The sequence below is a fragment of the Manis javanica genome, chromosome 5, assembly GCF_040802235.1.
Source record: "Manis javanica isolate MJ-LG chromosome 5, MJ_LKY, whole genome shotgun sequence".
NCBI lineage: Eukaryota > Metazoa > Chordata > Mammalia > Pholidota > Manidae > Manis > Manis javanica.
This window is the reverse complement of record NC_133160.1, coordinates 24,093,261-24,109,075: the sequence shown is the minus strand read 5'-3', so window position 1 is coordinate 24,109,075 and position 15,815 is coordinate 24,093,261. Positions and strand designations below refer to the sequence as shown.

General features: G+C 47.9%; 1 long non-coding RNA gene across 3 annotated transcripts in view; it reads left to right on the top strand.

Annotated features, from left to right (window-relative positions):
- The window catches only part of LOC140849479 (uncharacterized), a 34,506-nt gene that overhangs the window by 4,422 nt on the left and 14,269 nt on the right, over positions 1-15,815 (top strand). Inside the window, exons 2-3 of one of the 3 annotated variants that reach the window (XR_012131387.1) lie at positions 9,361-10,306; positions 10,788-10,988. The exons of 1 other annotated variant lie outside the window; for it this stretch is intronic. This is a non-coding gene — a long non-coding RNA (uncharacterized lncRNA). The remainder of the gene's footprint in view (positions 1-9,360; positions 10,307-10,787; positions 10,989-15,815) is intronic. One more of the 3 variants, XR_012131385.1, reaches the window with a different exon arrangement.

The following is a 15,815-nucleotide window of genomic DNA, read 5'->3' as shown; positions in this document are numbered from 1 at the left end:
CATTGGGGGTCTGAGGGGCCCATCACCACACTGGAAATCCCAAATGCCCTTCACTAGGGTCTAGTTAAATAAGCAGTATTTCTGGAAGATCACAAAGCTATCAAAGTCATTCAAGGAAGAAGCCATGAGGAAATGTTCCTGAGACGCTGGCAAGGTAGTGAAAAATCGATATTGTGGTTCTGCTTTTGAGTTTGTGTTTTGCGTTTTGGAAAGTGGATGTGCACTGGCAGCAGGGAGGGCATGTACTGAAATGCTGGCGGTCCCTTGGGGGGTTGTGGGTGGGCTTTTGTTTGTACTTGTGTGTGTGCTCCAGGTGGTAGGATTTGTTTTGTTTTGAAGTCAGTTTTTGCTTCAAATGCTTATGATTTTTATAAGACAGGAGCCGACTAAGTTTGTTTTAAGAAGGGATTTAGATTGGTTGTCCCCAGGAAGGGGAACTAAGGGTGTGGGTGCTGGGTGGGAAGGGGACTTTCTTTACAGCACACCTTGTGGTGCCTTTTAAATTTTGAAAAACTTGAATGTATAACCCATTACCAAAGTAACCAGATACAATTGAACAGAATTGGAAGAGAAATTTAGTTTAGGTCCTGGTGGGTTTGGTTGGACAGAGGTGCCTGTCACACTTGGTGTCTGGGGAGAGACTGGGGACCTGTGTGCTGGCAGCCCTGTGAGGAATGACAGGGCCCCCACCCAGGGAGGGGTGAGGGTTGGGACAGCTCACCAGGTCAGGCAGCCCTACGTCACAGTCTGGGGGAGGAGCCTGGCCAGAGCTGCACTGGCTTCTGGTGTCAGATCCTGACCAGGAGCCGGAGACACTGATAGCTTGTGAGGAACTTAAAGCCAAGATTCCTACAGGAAACAATGGAACAATAGCAGGAAAGGCAGTTGTCACTGATTGAGCACTTACTGCCTGAAGAACAGTAAGACCTGCCCCATGTGCTTTAAAGGTATCGTCACAATGGCTCATATCCTGCTGCTAAGGAGCCTGCTGACCCGAGCAAAGTACATCTCTCAAGTTACACAGCTGGAACAGGGTTCCAAGGTCATGTTTTATCTTCTGTTAGACAAATGCAACTTGAAGCTGAGGCATGGACATACCTGAGGATGGAGCTATATGGGCCTGAAGCATGAGGTGAACCATGGGTGATGGACCTTAGGCCAGGACTTCTAGGCCAAATAAAAAGTAGGAAATTGAAATTTGGACTGAACCAAGTGACCCCACAAACACACACATTTTACTCAGTCATGGTCTGAAAGGGCCTTTAAGAGAAAATGGTGCAGCATGGATAGGAAGAATTAATATTGTCAAAATGGCCATCCTGCCTAAAGCAAGCTACAGATTCATTGCAATCCCTATCAAAATACCAACAGCATTCTTCAACAAAATAGAGAAAATAGTTCTAAAATTCATATGGAGCCACTAAAGACCCCAAACAGCCAAGGCAATCCTAAGAAGGAAGAATAAAGCTGGGGGGATTATGCTCCCTGACATCAAGCTCTACTACAAAGCCACAGTAATCAAGACAATTTGGTACTGGCACAAGAACAGATCCACAGACCAATGGAACAGACTAAAGAGCCCTGATATAAACCCAAGCATATATGGTCAATTAATAGATGATAAAGGAGCCATGGATATACAATGGGGAAATGACAGCCTCTTCAACAGCTGGTGTTGGCAAAACTGGACAGCTACATGCAAGAAAATGAAACTAAATTATTGTCTAGTCCCATACACAAATGTAAACTTGAAATGGATCAAAGCCCTGAATGTAAGTCATGAAACCATAAAACTCTCAGAAGACAATATGGGCAAAAATCTCCTGAATATAAACATGAACAACTTTTTCCTTAAGGCATCTCCTCGAGCAAAGGAAAAAAGTGCAAAAATGAACACATGGGACTACATGAAACTAAAAAGCTTCTGTATGGCAAAGGACACCATCAACAGAACAAAAAGGCATCCTACAGTATGGGAGAATATATTTGTAAATGACATATCTGACAAGGGGTTAACATCCAAAATATACAAAGAACTCACATGCCTGAACAACCAAAGAGCAAATAACCTGATTAAAAAATGGGCAGAGGACATAAAGAGACAATTCTCCAAAGAAGAAATTCAGATGGCCAAACAGGCACAAGAAAAGATGATCTACATCACTAATTATCAGGGAAATCCAAATAAAAACCCACAATGAGATATCACCTTACACCAGTTAGGATGGCTAGCATTAAAAAGACTAAGAAGAACAAATGCTGGTGAGGATGTGGAGAAAGGGGAACCCTCCTACACTGCTGGTGGAATGTAAACTAGTTCAACCATTGTGGAAAGCAACATGGTGGTTCCTCAAAAAACTAAAAATAGAAATACCATTTGATCCAGGGATCCCACTTCGAGGAATTTACCCAAGGAATACAAGTTCTCAGATTCAAAAAGACAGATGCACCCCTATGTTTATCACAGCACTATTTACAATAGCCAAGATATGGAAGCAACCTGAGTGTCCATCAGTAGATGAATGGGTAAAGAAGATGTGGTACATATACACAATGGAATACTATTCAGCCACAAGAAAGAAAGAAATCCTACCACTTTCAACAACATGGATGGAGCTGGAGGATATTATGCTCAGTGAAATAAGCCAGGCGGAGAAAGACAATTACCAAATGATTTCCCTCATTTGTGGAGTATAACAATGAAGCAAAACTGAAGAACAAAATAGCAACAGACTCACAGACTCCAAGAAGGGACTAGCAGTTACCAAAGGGGAGGGGTACGGGGAGGAAGGGTGGGGAAGGGAGGAAGAAAGGGATTGAGGGGTATTATGTTTAGTACACATGGTGTGTGTGGGGTCACGGGAAAGACAGAGTAGCTCGGAGAAGGCAAATAGGGACTCTGTGGCATCTTACTATACTGATGGGCAGCGACTGCAGTGGGGTATGGGGGGGATACGATCATATGGGTGAATGTAGTAACCACATTGTTTTTCATGTGAAACCTTCATAAGAGTGTATATCAATAATACCTTAATAAAGAAAAAAAGAAGATGGAGCAGCAGGAAAGCAGCGCAGAAGGGTAAAGGACTTGCCTGTGGTCATGCAGCACGTCAGCATAGATCTGGGACTAGAACCTAGGCCCCTAACTCCCACATACATGCAGGAGCGTCTTCCATTCCATGGTGTAATAACTAACTCCAACCTCTGGCTTCTCCCCTTATTCCAGCCACCAAGAAGTATCTTTCACTGGGCATGCCCTTGCTCCAAGTCGTCATTGGCTCCCTACTGAAGGGTCAAGATCAGGCCTGACCATTGAGGTTTCCATGGCTCATCCCATTATTACCTTTTCAACCTTGTTCCCCCTACTCTTCCACTCCAGCAGGGCAGGAGTCCTCTCCATGCCCACCCACCTCACACCCACTGCACACTCCCATGCCTGTGCCGCTGCTGGGAAGCCCCCCTACCCACTCCACCTAGCCAAGTCCTGGAGCTCTACTGCCAGGAAGCCTCCCTGATCATCCCCGTCCACATGGCCTCCTTGCCTTCTGAGCTCTGGTTCAGACTTCCTGTTCTATGTACTGTATGCCTTAGGCTGCCTTGAGGACAGGGCCTAGTTAGGTCTACAGTGGCCATTTTCAAATAAAAGTTGGAACCTGTGCTCCAAGCAGGATGTTTCTGCTTTGTTACACATTTATACAAACGAACTTCAGAAGCCTAAACTGGGTATCCAATAGGCAGCAAACACTCAGAAACTCCCTAACATTGCCCTTGGCAGACCTGGGTAGTCAGCCACTACACCCCTCCTGCTGGGAAGCTCAGAGTCCTCTCAGCAATGTCACAGGCAGTGACTGCCACCTGGATTTGGCCTATGAGGTGAAACCTCTGTGCCATCTGGAATGGTGCTCCCTGAGGGCAGGGGCTTGGATATGGGCCTCTTACCCCTGGGGCCTAGTATCATGCCTGGCACAGAGGATGCTCTTAGTAAGTATTGAATAAATGAATGATTGCCCCTGCTAGAAAAATTGATTGCTGTTATGAACTGAAAGACCTCACTCTTATTTAAAAGATGGGCTGCACTAGGGCATCTGAGCTGTGACGTTGCACAGGTTCCTAAACCTCTCTTGAGCTTCTGTTTCCACATCTACAAGTGGGAGGAGTGACACTTGCCTTGCAGGCTCGTCCCGAGGATTGTGAATTAATCATAGGTGCCTCGGACACAGCTGGCTCTCAATCAGTGTGAGTCTCCAACTTCCTCTTGGAATCAGTCCAGCTACAAGTTACAGAGATACCAATCCCCTGGTTCAAGTGAAAATGGAGGTGCTCTTCCTAGAAGAAGGGGGAATGGCTTCTGGGCAGAGAGAAGCACCAGCTGTGCACTACTTTCTCAGCAAGGAATCCAGATGGTGTGGCAAGACCCAGGTTATGTCACCACAGCTGCACCTGTACCACTGAGTGACGGCAGGAAGATCTGTGATGAGCTCCTGCACTCGGGGCACTCTGCTGGGCATAGCACAACCCATCTAATAGTGTTCACAGTGGTCCCAGATTCACAGAGAGAAGCACCTTGCCCAACACCACACAGCCTGCGTGGTAAGGAGCCGCCCAGGCTCCAGGTCTGTCCCATCCCTGCGCAGCTGAGTCATAGATTTCCCAGGTGTTAGCTGAGGGAGGGCCAGTGAGTCAGAGGCCCAGGGGCCTGCCTAACATTCTCATACTCCCTCACACTTCTACCCTACTTAGTCTTATGCCTGGAGGCGCAGGCACTTTGCAGAGACCCGTGCGTGTCCTCACAGTACCCCAAAGTGATATGCTGGAGGGGGCAGAGCTTACTGCATAGGCTGTGGGATCCCTGCCTGCCTGGATTCTAATCCCTACTCTTGGACAAGTGACTTTATCTGTCTGGGCCTCAATTATATCACCTGTGAGAAGGGGGAAAATGATTTTATTGGTATTTATTAGCACAAACACTCACATAATGCCTGGCCCATGGGAAGTGCTAACTAAATTTGAACTACTATATCCATGTTACTGGATTATTACAGTATCCAAGTGAGGAAAATGTGTCCCTTACTGCTCTAAATGTGAGCTAAGATCAAACACAAATTACCTGCATCGTTTCTGGAACATAAGTCCAGGTTGGACTCTCACAGAGATGGTTGCTCTAGAAGTTTCCAGCAAGAGAGAAGCTACCGTTTCGAAAGGTTCCTCTGCTGTGGTGGTTCAGCCATCTGGGCCCTCACCTTTCTCCTCAGATCCTTTCCTTCTCCAAATGCAGTGGCCCCAGCTACCTGCAGCAGAGACCTCTAGGCAGGGGATGCTTTTGAAAAATAGAGGTCCCAGGGGCCCACACAGCCTCACGTCACCCAACTCTGGGTATGTGTCCAGGAATCTGCATCTGACTTATCCTTTCCCGTGATTCTGATGCAAACCACACCGTGAGGACTGGTGTTCTGCGTCTTCCTGACCCAGTGTCTTCTCAAATCCAGTGCCTACAATGTGCTAAGTATGAGGTAAGGGGCTTTCCATCCCTTACCTCCTTTAAACCCCAAAACACAAAAAATGACCATTGGGAGTCTTGTGACAGATGAGGAAACAGGTTCAGAAGTCTGCTGTGGGCAGTGATTGGACATATGGTAAGTTGGGGAGCTGGGATTCTTACCCAGAGCCTTCTTGCTTTCCCTTTGCAATGTGTACACATCCCATAAACACAGCTTGTGCCTCCCTGGATCTGGGCCTGGGTCTAATTTTCTATATCCCTGGCAAAAGCTGGTCACTCCCGCCAGCCTTCTTGGCCAGATGCACGGGAGGGGCATCTAAACACATACAGGCAACTTGGAGTGGAGGGTGGTCAGCCGTTTGGAGGAGAGCCTTGAAAGGGAGTGTCATCTGTCCCTTTGTCAGTCCCTGCAGAAACTGTCCCTGGTGGCTGCAGACCCTGGACGCGGGCCCCACTGGAATGGGGCTCTGTGCTCCTGCCTCGCTGGGTGGTGGGTTCACCCATAGGTCTGTGCTGGGGGCACGTGGTAGGTGGGGCCTGGGTCATGTGCTTTCTCTTTTTCATGGCCGTCTTTACTGGAAGCCTCATTAGGTGGGGACTCACCAGACATAGGAAGGAGGTGTGAAAACAGGACAGCCAGTAAGAACAACAAATGTCCCCAGAGCCCAGGAGTGGGTGGGGGAAGGCCCGCCAGTTACTGAGGGCTGCTATGAGCCAGGCATGGTGCCAGGTGGCTCACATTCATTAGCCACAGGAATAATGCCCAGTTGATGGGCGAGAGCTCAGGCCCAGCTTGACAAGGCACGATAGCGGTGGGACACACTGTTGAACTCAGGTCCATCAGACACCTGAGCCAGGGCTCCAGACCAAACAGGACGTACGTCATTGCTTTCAGCCTCTTGTGATGGGGACTAGCCCACACAGCCAGACTGCACACTCGTCTTTCCTGTGCCTCCTGTGTGACCCCCAAGCACCCTGAGAGGGAGGCAGTATTATTGCCCCATTTTATAAATGGGGAACCTGAGTGCCGGTTGCGGGGCTTGTCTGGCTCATGGAACAGTCAGTGTAGGGCTGGGGTGTCTCCCCACTGGTCTTCTCTCCCTCTGTGGCCCTCAGCTTGGGGAGTCGTGGCTGTCCCTTGGAAGGCTGCAAGGGGAGCCAGGTGGGGGAACTCCCTCTTCCTACCGTTGCTTGGCAGAGAGCCAGCATCTGGGGCTGGGGGTCAGGGGGTGTGGGCTCTGGCAGTACCTGCGCAGGAAAAGAAACACAATGGAAGCTCTAGAAGGTATATGTTCAAGGCCCCACTTCTCCAGTTAGTCACTTTGACCACTTTGGCCCTCCTCTGTGGCTGAGAAATGTCCCTAGACCCCAAAGCTCACCCAAAAAGATCACTTCCAGGACCTTCTGTGACTTACTTGATACAGCAGGGCTTCTCTCTAGCTGAGCACAAAACCATGTGAGACTCGTGGCACACCTCCCTGGGGAGTCTGTTTTTACAGGAGGCTACAAAGCATTCATGACGTACTAAAGCATGTTCCAAGGCTTGACAGTTTTCACATTCGTTGTACCACCTGTACCACCCCAGACGGCTGCTGGTGCTGTGGACACGACAACTACATTCTGGGCAGCAGGAAGGAGGAAGCGAGATCACAAAGTAAACCCCCAGCTGAGTCAGTATCCTATAGGAAGCCCACTGGTAAGTCCAGGTAGACTTCAACTCACAGGTGGCAAGATATCCTCACATGGCCACACACCGCATGGGAGGCTGAGAAATGGAGTCTGTTGGCTGGGCATTTTGCCATATAATATGGGGGTTCTGTTATAAAGGAAAAATGGGAGCGTGGATATTGGGGTAACAAGCAGTCTCAGCCACTCATGCCAAGATGTGCTAACATCCAACAAAGGGCAAATTCAGGGTCCCCCCAGTCCCTGCTGGGCCTGAGATGCCACAGATACCCAGCTTGGGCATTCAATACTGTATATCCAGGGCCAGACTGCCTCCCTGCTGTGCACCCCGGGAGGCAATACTCTGCTCCATAATCATCCCAGGGCCAGATACCAGGCAACGAACGACCACCCCTGTAGCCCAGGGCCCACTGAAATTATTCAAACTAGCCCCTCCTGAACTGTTCACCCTGCCCTGCCCTGCCCTTACCATGGAAACCCGAACAAAAGTGCGCAAGCATTTCCTGACCCCCACTCCTGTCTTCCGCCCACCGCCACCACGCCACCAATGCCCCTGTCTCAGCCCTGTGAGTGTAAGACACCGTAGCCCAGAGCCTCTCCTGTGTCTCCTGTGGGACCGCACCTGGCTGGCCATCGTGAAAAAATACAAAACAGGTTTCCAGACACAACATCCTCCACACCACTTCTCAGCTCCACCTTCGTTTTGCTTTCTGGAGATTTGTATTAGTCAAGGCCGGTTAGGCCCTGCTGCGGTAACAACCCCAAATCCCATGGCTCCTGACAGTATTTCTCGCACAAGGGATGTCCATGAAGGGCTGCAGGCTCTCTGTGTCCCCACTCCAGAGCTCAGGGCAGTGGGTCAGCCACCATGTGAAAGGCTGTCAGTAGCCATGGCAGAGGGAGAGAGTCTCCATCTGGCAATTAAGTGCTCCAGCTGAAGGTGACAACTGTCCCTTCTCATACTTCAGTGGCCAGGGCTAGTCAGTGTCCTCACCCAATCACAAGGGGACAGGGAGGTGCCATCGTACCACAGGCCTGGAGGGCAGAGTATTGGAAATAATATGGAGAATGACATTAACAAGAACCCCAGGCCTCGGGGGTGTCTGCCAGGAGGTGGTGGTCACCTGTGTAGGAGCAGGGGAAGCAGCTGTGTCCTGGGAGGCTGCTGCCTTGGGCCAGCTGGGACCTGCCTGGGGCCCAAGGTGGCTGGAGAGGTAGAAAGACAGCTGACAGTCCAGAGCCTGTGCTGTGATGCCAGAAGCCTCAGGTTCCGCTTCTGTAAAATCAGAGCAGTATTTTCTCACCTGCAGAACTTCAATGAAGATTAACTGAAATAGATGAATGGAAACGTGCCTTTACTCCCAGCAGCCTTCCACAGAAGGTGATACTTTTTGATGGAAGAGGCTTTGTCCTGCTGAGAGCCCTTTGATGAATCTGGGTAGGCAAATTGAGAGTAGGAGCTTGACAAGAAGGGGCAGGTTGGAGAGGTTTGTTTTAAGACTGTTTAGAAAAGAACGACATATTCCCTAAGATTTCTTTGGAGGTAACTCTATTTGGGATGACTTTGGGAGTTGATGGAGATTATGGGGGCATCCAAGCCCCCTACACCCAACCCGCAGAAACTGGGAGCAGATCCACTGTTCTGTGTAACAGAAAATTTGGGGGTTCCTGTGGCAGTTCACAAGATTGGGGAGCAAAAAGGGAGGGAAGGAGCAGGGAGGCAGCATGATGGGTAGAGGCTGGCAGGTAGAGTCATCTCGGGCGGAGGGAAGGTGACAGGAGGGCACTCCAAGAATAGGCTCTGGAGCACTGATATGAAAAAGGCCCCAGCTCCTCACTCCTCAGATACTGCGTAAGCTCCCTCTGCTGACAGGAGGTTCACTCCTGCACCATGGGCACCGGACATGCTGCCCTGGGTCATCCATGTCAACGCCAAGTTGTGAACACTCAGGCCCTCTGTGCTTCCTTAGTGTTGGGGTGGGAAGGGAGAGTAGCAGAAGTCACGTGCTGGTAGCTGCCCAGCGAAGAAAGACATGCTGCTGAGGCTTGGATTTACTCTGCAGAGCCCCAGTTGGTGGCACTGTTCCTCTTCTGAGCAGAGAAATGGGGGAAAGGGTGGCAGAGGGATAAACATCCGGAATTATCTAATTAATCTGCCTGGCCATGCCATTTTGCAGATAAGACAAACTGAGCCCTGGAGAGGTGGGACAACTTTCCCATAGTGACCCAGACAACCAGTGGTACAGCCAGGGTGAGGAGCCACACCCACCTTCCAAACCATCTGAGGGAAACCAGGACACAGACTGGGAAGGCCTTGCCCAAGGTCACACAGCAATTGGGCAGTAGAGCCAGGATGCAAGGCCTCCAGACCGAGGTCTGTGGCTGCCGGCCTGGGAAAGCTGCCCAGCCCTTTCACCTGCTGCTGGCCGCCTGCTGGAGGAAAGCATGAGGCTGCTAGGGACAGGCAGCATGAGTGAAGAATCCCTCGGGCCCAGACATTCGGTGTTGAACGGGTCTCCCTCGCACCCTGTTCTGAAAGCCCACCCCAGCGGGACAACAGCTCTGGGGACACAAGTGCCCAAGGCAGGAAACCAGGAACCGTACTGGACTTAGTGCACGTGTGACCTCACTTAACCCTCAGGCCGCAGGGAGATGTGGGCTCCTTCCTGTTCCTATTTTTCCAGAGAGGACCCCGAGGCGACTGAGGCCCCAGGGCTCGCACCCCCGGGTGGGGGGGCGCCTGGACAAGCGCCCACTTCTGCGTTGGGGAGGTGGCCTGGAGCCCGGATGCTTTCACCGCCTGGGCTGGAGCTGCTCCCGCTGAATCCCGAGCAGCCTGAGAGGAAGGCCGGAACAATGGGCAGCCGCAGCGGCCGGTCCTGGGTTCCGCAGCCAGGGTGGGGCCGGCTCGCTGCCAGAGAGCCAGTGGGAAAGAGGTCCCTGCGCAGGAGACAAACAAGATTAACGACTAACATCGTTTGAGCGCTTACTGTGTGCCAGGACCTGCAGTAAACGCCTTAGATGGATTATCTCATGGATCCTCACCTTACCCTCGATGATTAGCCCCATTTTACAGATGAAGAGACTGAGTGAGGCACAGAGAGTTTAAGTAAAATGTCCAAGGTGAGTAAGCGGTGGAAGCGTTATCTGAACCTGGGCATTCGGGCTCCAGATCCTGTGCTCTTAACCACCATATATTTATATACACGTTCATGCTATATATGCCTTCTCATAATTTTCTTTTTTCACTTATATCATTGACTGTCTATGTCATAGCATAGTCCTCAGTTAACATCCTTGTTTAAAGTCCTACGATGCTGGGAAGATCTCGTCCATGTGCTCTGCCCTCACCCCATACGTCTTCCCACCAGCTGAGAGGCCTGGATTTCAAACCCTACTGGTACTATCATTAAGATATGTTCCTCTAATTTAAATTGGTGATGACATTAGTGACACCAAGGGGTGCTGGAGGGTGCTTAAGCCCCTTCTAATATCCATCTGCAGCCTCTCTTCCACCTAAATTACACACTATCTAGATCAAATAATGTGCTTATTACACAAACGAAACTTTTATAAAGACAGGCTTCCTCTCACATCCAATCAGATTGCAGCACCCAAGCCCCTCCCCCAGAGACTTCAGAGACAGCCCCGCTGGTGGGTTCACGCCTGCGCTGTTCTGGGCTTTGAACACAAGGTGTAAAAACACTGTGGGTTTCTTAGCATCTGGTTGAGTGAAGATCCAGCGTCACGGAAGACAGGAAAGCCCAGCCTGGCCAGGTGGTGACAGCTCCAGCATCTCCAAAAGGTATGGATGGGGCAGCTGGAGCAGGTTAGAAGCGCTGGCCAGTAAATTACGTAAAATTTACTGCGTTTTACGTAAGATTAAGGCCTTAGACTGGGGCCCCCAGTGACTGGGTAGGCCTGTAGGAATCTAGGACACTTATTACTTGTCTCCCACCTGAGACAGACTGGGAGACCCCAGTGCAGTGGGGGCAGGTGTGGGCTAGAGACTTGCTAAAGACACCACTACAGCTCTTGGGAAGAAATCTCTTTCCTTTGGGGGTTGCTGATGGGCTTCTCCTCCAAGAGTGACTAACCAGCTGGCGTCCCCCTTCTGAGGGCCTCTTTGGCCCTTACAAGGCCAGCTGGGAGCGCTGGATGGGAGCTAAATATCTGAGATTTGTGTTCCGGTTTCATTGCCACCTGCGGGCTACTGCAAAGGCGTCACTCTCCCTCTCTGCGCCTCTAGTTTCCCACTCCTGCCACACCAGGGATCATCCAGGACTCTTCTCGCTGTCGGGTGCTCTTAATAATGATGCTTCCCTTGTGGGGTCACCTGAGCTGCCTGGTGGATGATCCAGTAGAGTTCCTTCCCTAAATCGTCCTTGTTTCCCCCGTTATTATCTTAACGGATGGCTGTTACTTGGGGGCCACCCAGCATGCACTTCACCTTCTTAGGGTAGCAGCCACAAGTTTTCTCAGGGGATGCCTCCCTTCTCCACCTCAGCCAGGTACAGTGGATGAAGTTGACTATACCGTGGACTCCAACGGGAGGAGGGTGACCTGGGGACAAAGGCCTGCATTCCATTCCCTGAGCCTCCATGGAGCTGTCCAAGTGGTAGTCATGTGACCCAATTCCAGCCAACAGCAGGCCAGTTTAGGAGTGGAAGCATAAAACCTGGGAGGGTTGGCAGCTGGAGCTGCTGACAGCCGTCCTGCCTCTACTGGGAGTGGGGCTGTCGGAAACACGATGGAGCTGGGGGCCGAGAGCTGAGGGCCTGCTGCCGTAGCTTAATCTCTCCAACTCTGCTGAGCCTGAAGCCAATGCCTCCCTTTAGGCATGTTCCTTGGACATCAATTGTGGGGCACATCCTCATTCCAGAAACATTAAGATGTGGGGGAGGGACCAGTGTGTCAGAACTAGTTACGGTGGAGTTACTATTTCCTATGGGACAGTTAATGAGCTGATAGCAGAGGTATGACCTTGGGCAAATCACACCTTTTCACTTAAGGCAGTTTGACTTGTGTTTTCTGTTGCTCACAACCAAACTAATCTTGACTGTTCTGTTGGGTTTACTTGCTTCTTGACGCCATCGATTAAGATGATTTTTTTAAAGGAAAATATATTTTATAACAGCTTTTGGTGAAAAAGCATCTCCAGTGTGTCCTTTAGGAAGCTGACAATAGTTTGTTTTCATTTATAAAATTGCATATCATGGTCTCCTTTGGTGATTTTTATTAACATTCTTCACATTCAGAGTTTAAACTTTCTTCGGATGAATTTGGCAATTTTTACTTGTAATTGGTATGGCTGACTGGTGACAGCTTTCTGTACATGCCAACCTATTTCCATGTGCCATTATTTTAGAAGTTACTTTAAGTGGTAGTTAGGGTTCCAATCTGGAAAAGCAATGTAAACCCTTAGAACAGTGTTGGTACATAAGAAGTGCCCAGTTCATGAGCTCTTGTTGTTTTGTTTCATTCTAACTACCACCCTTTGAGGTAAATATCATGATACTATTTTATGGTTTAGCACATTGAGGTCAGTGACAAGGGGCATGTCCAAGGTCATTCATCTAGGAAGGAGGAGTGGACCCCATCTGGATTCCAGCCAGAGGCTGGGCTCCTAACCGCCCCTGTGGGATTTGGGGGTTAAGTTCTTAGACGTGGGGAAGGGGAAGGTTATGCTTGCTCACCAGCCACACCCACTGCCCAGACCTTTCTTTACTTGATTGTGGAATCCTGGGCCTTTGAAAACCCCAGTGAAGGAACATAAGTCCCCAGGAAGGAAAGGACTTGTCTAAAGCTGTATAGCCAGCGAGTGACAGGGCTCAGGCTGGACCCCCATTCCCTGACTCCTCACATGGTCCTCAGGCCTCACTGCCCTCTGCCATGGGCAGTCCCTTGCAGCACTGCATACTCCAGGAAGCCCTGAGCAGCCCAGCCCACATTCCTGTGCCTTGCTCTGGCACGGTCTCCACACTTGCTGGCATTTCAGAAATGCACTTTGCATTCAGGCCAGCCCTGAGTTTGAGTCCCTTCTGCCACTTATTAACTGTAATCCTGGGTTCATTTTCTCTTCACTGAGTCTCAGTTTCTGCACCTGTAAAATGAGCTACCAAAGCTCTTATCACAGGGTCAGTGTGAAGTTTCCAGTGAGGTCAGGGCTGAACACAGTCCGGCACCTGGCACGGAGTTCACCTTCATGCAGCAGCCATTTTTCCCTCCCCCACCTCACCCATGCAACATACTTATTGACATTAATAATCACAAAATAAAATGAATAATAAGAATGGCCAGAAAAGAAATGCAGATAGTGGCAATTTTCTTTTATTGAACTTTGCATATAAATAATTGTGGCAGGGAAAAATAACAAACTAAACCAATGCAATATTACAGTATTAAAAAACAGTAATGAACTAATACTTTTAAGTCACATTTTTTTCCCCCAAAAGGAAAACACCCCATTAGAAAACACTTGCAAAAGAGTGAATCTGGGAGACTCGGAGTGGGAGTTGCACATGGAAGGACAGGGCAGTCACTCACATGCTGTTCCTGCCCTTCACACTCTGTGCAGTCACCGCTTATCTCACATTTGCTGTTTAAATGCAGGCCTGTGGGGCATGGGGTGGAGTACCAACCATGTCTGAGGCTGAGTTGAACCATTCCAAGTTGTTGACAGACTTGAAACAGATGCCTGTAGTTGAGTCTGGGTGTGTTGGGAGCCAAGTGTATAATGAAATTCCCTGAATTAGGTTCTATGTAGAACATAGTGTTTATTACAGGACAGTTTTAAAATGTGCTCATATCATATTAAAGGGTAACAGTAACGACAGTGATTCTGTAGAATTTAGACCAACAAAGGAGTTTTCTGGGGGTGGAGGGGTGGGAGAAGGCAATGTAATCGTTGACTTTGGTTAGCAAATATAAAAAGCAGGCCAACTTTTAGTAGGTTCCTTATTGCTTTTGCACTCTACCCAGTCTGGAGAAGCGGCTTACCTTTCCAATCTCCTAACATTCTTTCACAGACCACAAGTTTTTACTTTTAATGAAGTTCAAAGTAATTCATTTTTTCTTCTATGGATTGTGCTTTTAGTGTTGAATTAAAAAATTCATCACTGAACTCAAGGTCACTTAAATTTACCATTATGTTGTCTTCCGTAAGTTTTATGTCCAATTGTCCTAGCACCATTTGTTAAAAAGATTTTCTCCATTGAATTGCCTTTGCTCCTTGTCAAAAATCAGTTGTCTGTATTTGTGTGGGTCTGTTTCTGGGCTCTGTATTCTGTTCCATCAGTGAATCTGTCCATTCTTTCATGAATACCACCCTGCCTTGATTACTATAGTTTCTATGGCAAGTCAGGTGGTGCCACTTTTCTCACTTTATTCTTTTTCTTCAGTATTATGTTGACCATTCTGGGTCTTTTGCCTTCTTATACACACTTAGAATCAGTTTGTCAATACCCATGAAAAAAGTCTTACTGGGGTTTTGATTGGGATTGTGTAAAATTTATAGATCGAACTGGATAGAACTGATATCTTGAAAATATTGAGTCTTCCTATCCTGTACATGGACTGTCTCTCCACTTATTTATATCTTCTTTGATATTTTTCATCAGTTTTATAATTTTCCTTATGTAGATCCCATACATACTTTGTTACTTTGTGCCTAAGTATTTCATTGTTTTTGGTGCTAATGTAAACACTATTGTGTCTTTAATTTCAAATTCCAACTGTTCATTGCTGGCATACAGGAAAGCAATTAACTTTTACATGTTAACTATATCCTATGACCTTGGTATAATCATGTACTAGTTCCAGGAGTTTTCAAGTGTTTGGGGTTTTATACATAGGAAATCATATCATCCGTGCATAAAGATAGTTTTATTTCTTTCTTCCTAATCTGTACATCTTTCCTGTTCTTACTGCATCACCTAGGACTTCAGTACAGTGTTGAATAAGAGTGAGGAGAGGGGGCATCCTTTACTCGTTCCTGGTCTTAGGGGAAAAGCATCCAAATTCTCACCATGAAGTGTGATGCTAACTGTAGGTTTATTGTAAATGCCCTTTATCAGTAAGTTTGAGACTATCCCCTATTATTCCTAGGTCACTGAGAATTTTATCATGGTTGTTGGGTTGTGTCAAATGCTTTTTCTGCATCTATTGATATGATCATATATTTTTCTCCTTTAGCCTGTTGATGTGATGAATTACATCAATTGATTTTGAGCATTGAACCAGATTTTCATACCTAGAATAAATCTTACTTGGTCATGGCACATAATTCTTTTTATACATTGCTGGATTTGATTTGCAGATATTTTTTAGGATTTTTGCATCTACACTTATGAAAGGTCTGTAATATACTTTCTTATAAATGACTTAATCTGATGGTTTTAGTATTAGGGTAACACTGGCCTCAGAATGAGTTAGGAAGTGACCGCTCTGCTTCTGTTTTCTGGAAGAGATTGGTATCATTTATTCCTTAAATGTTTGTTAGAATTAGTCATTGAAACCATCAATGACTAATACAAGATTATTAATTATTGATTTTATTTAATAGATATAGGCCTATTTAGATGATTTATTTTTCCTTTTGTGAGTTTTGGTAGTTTGTGTCTTCGAAAGAATT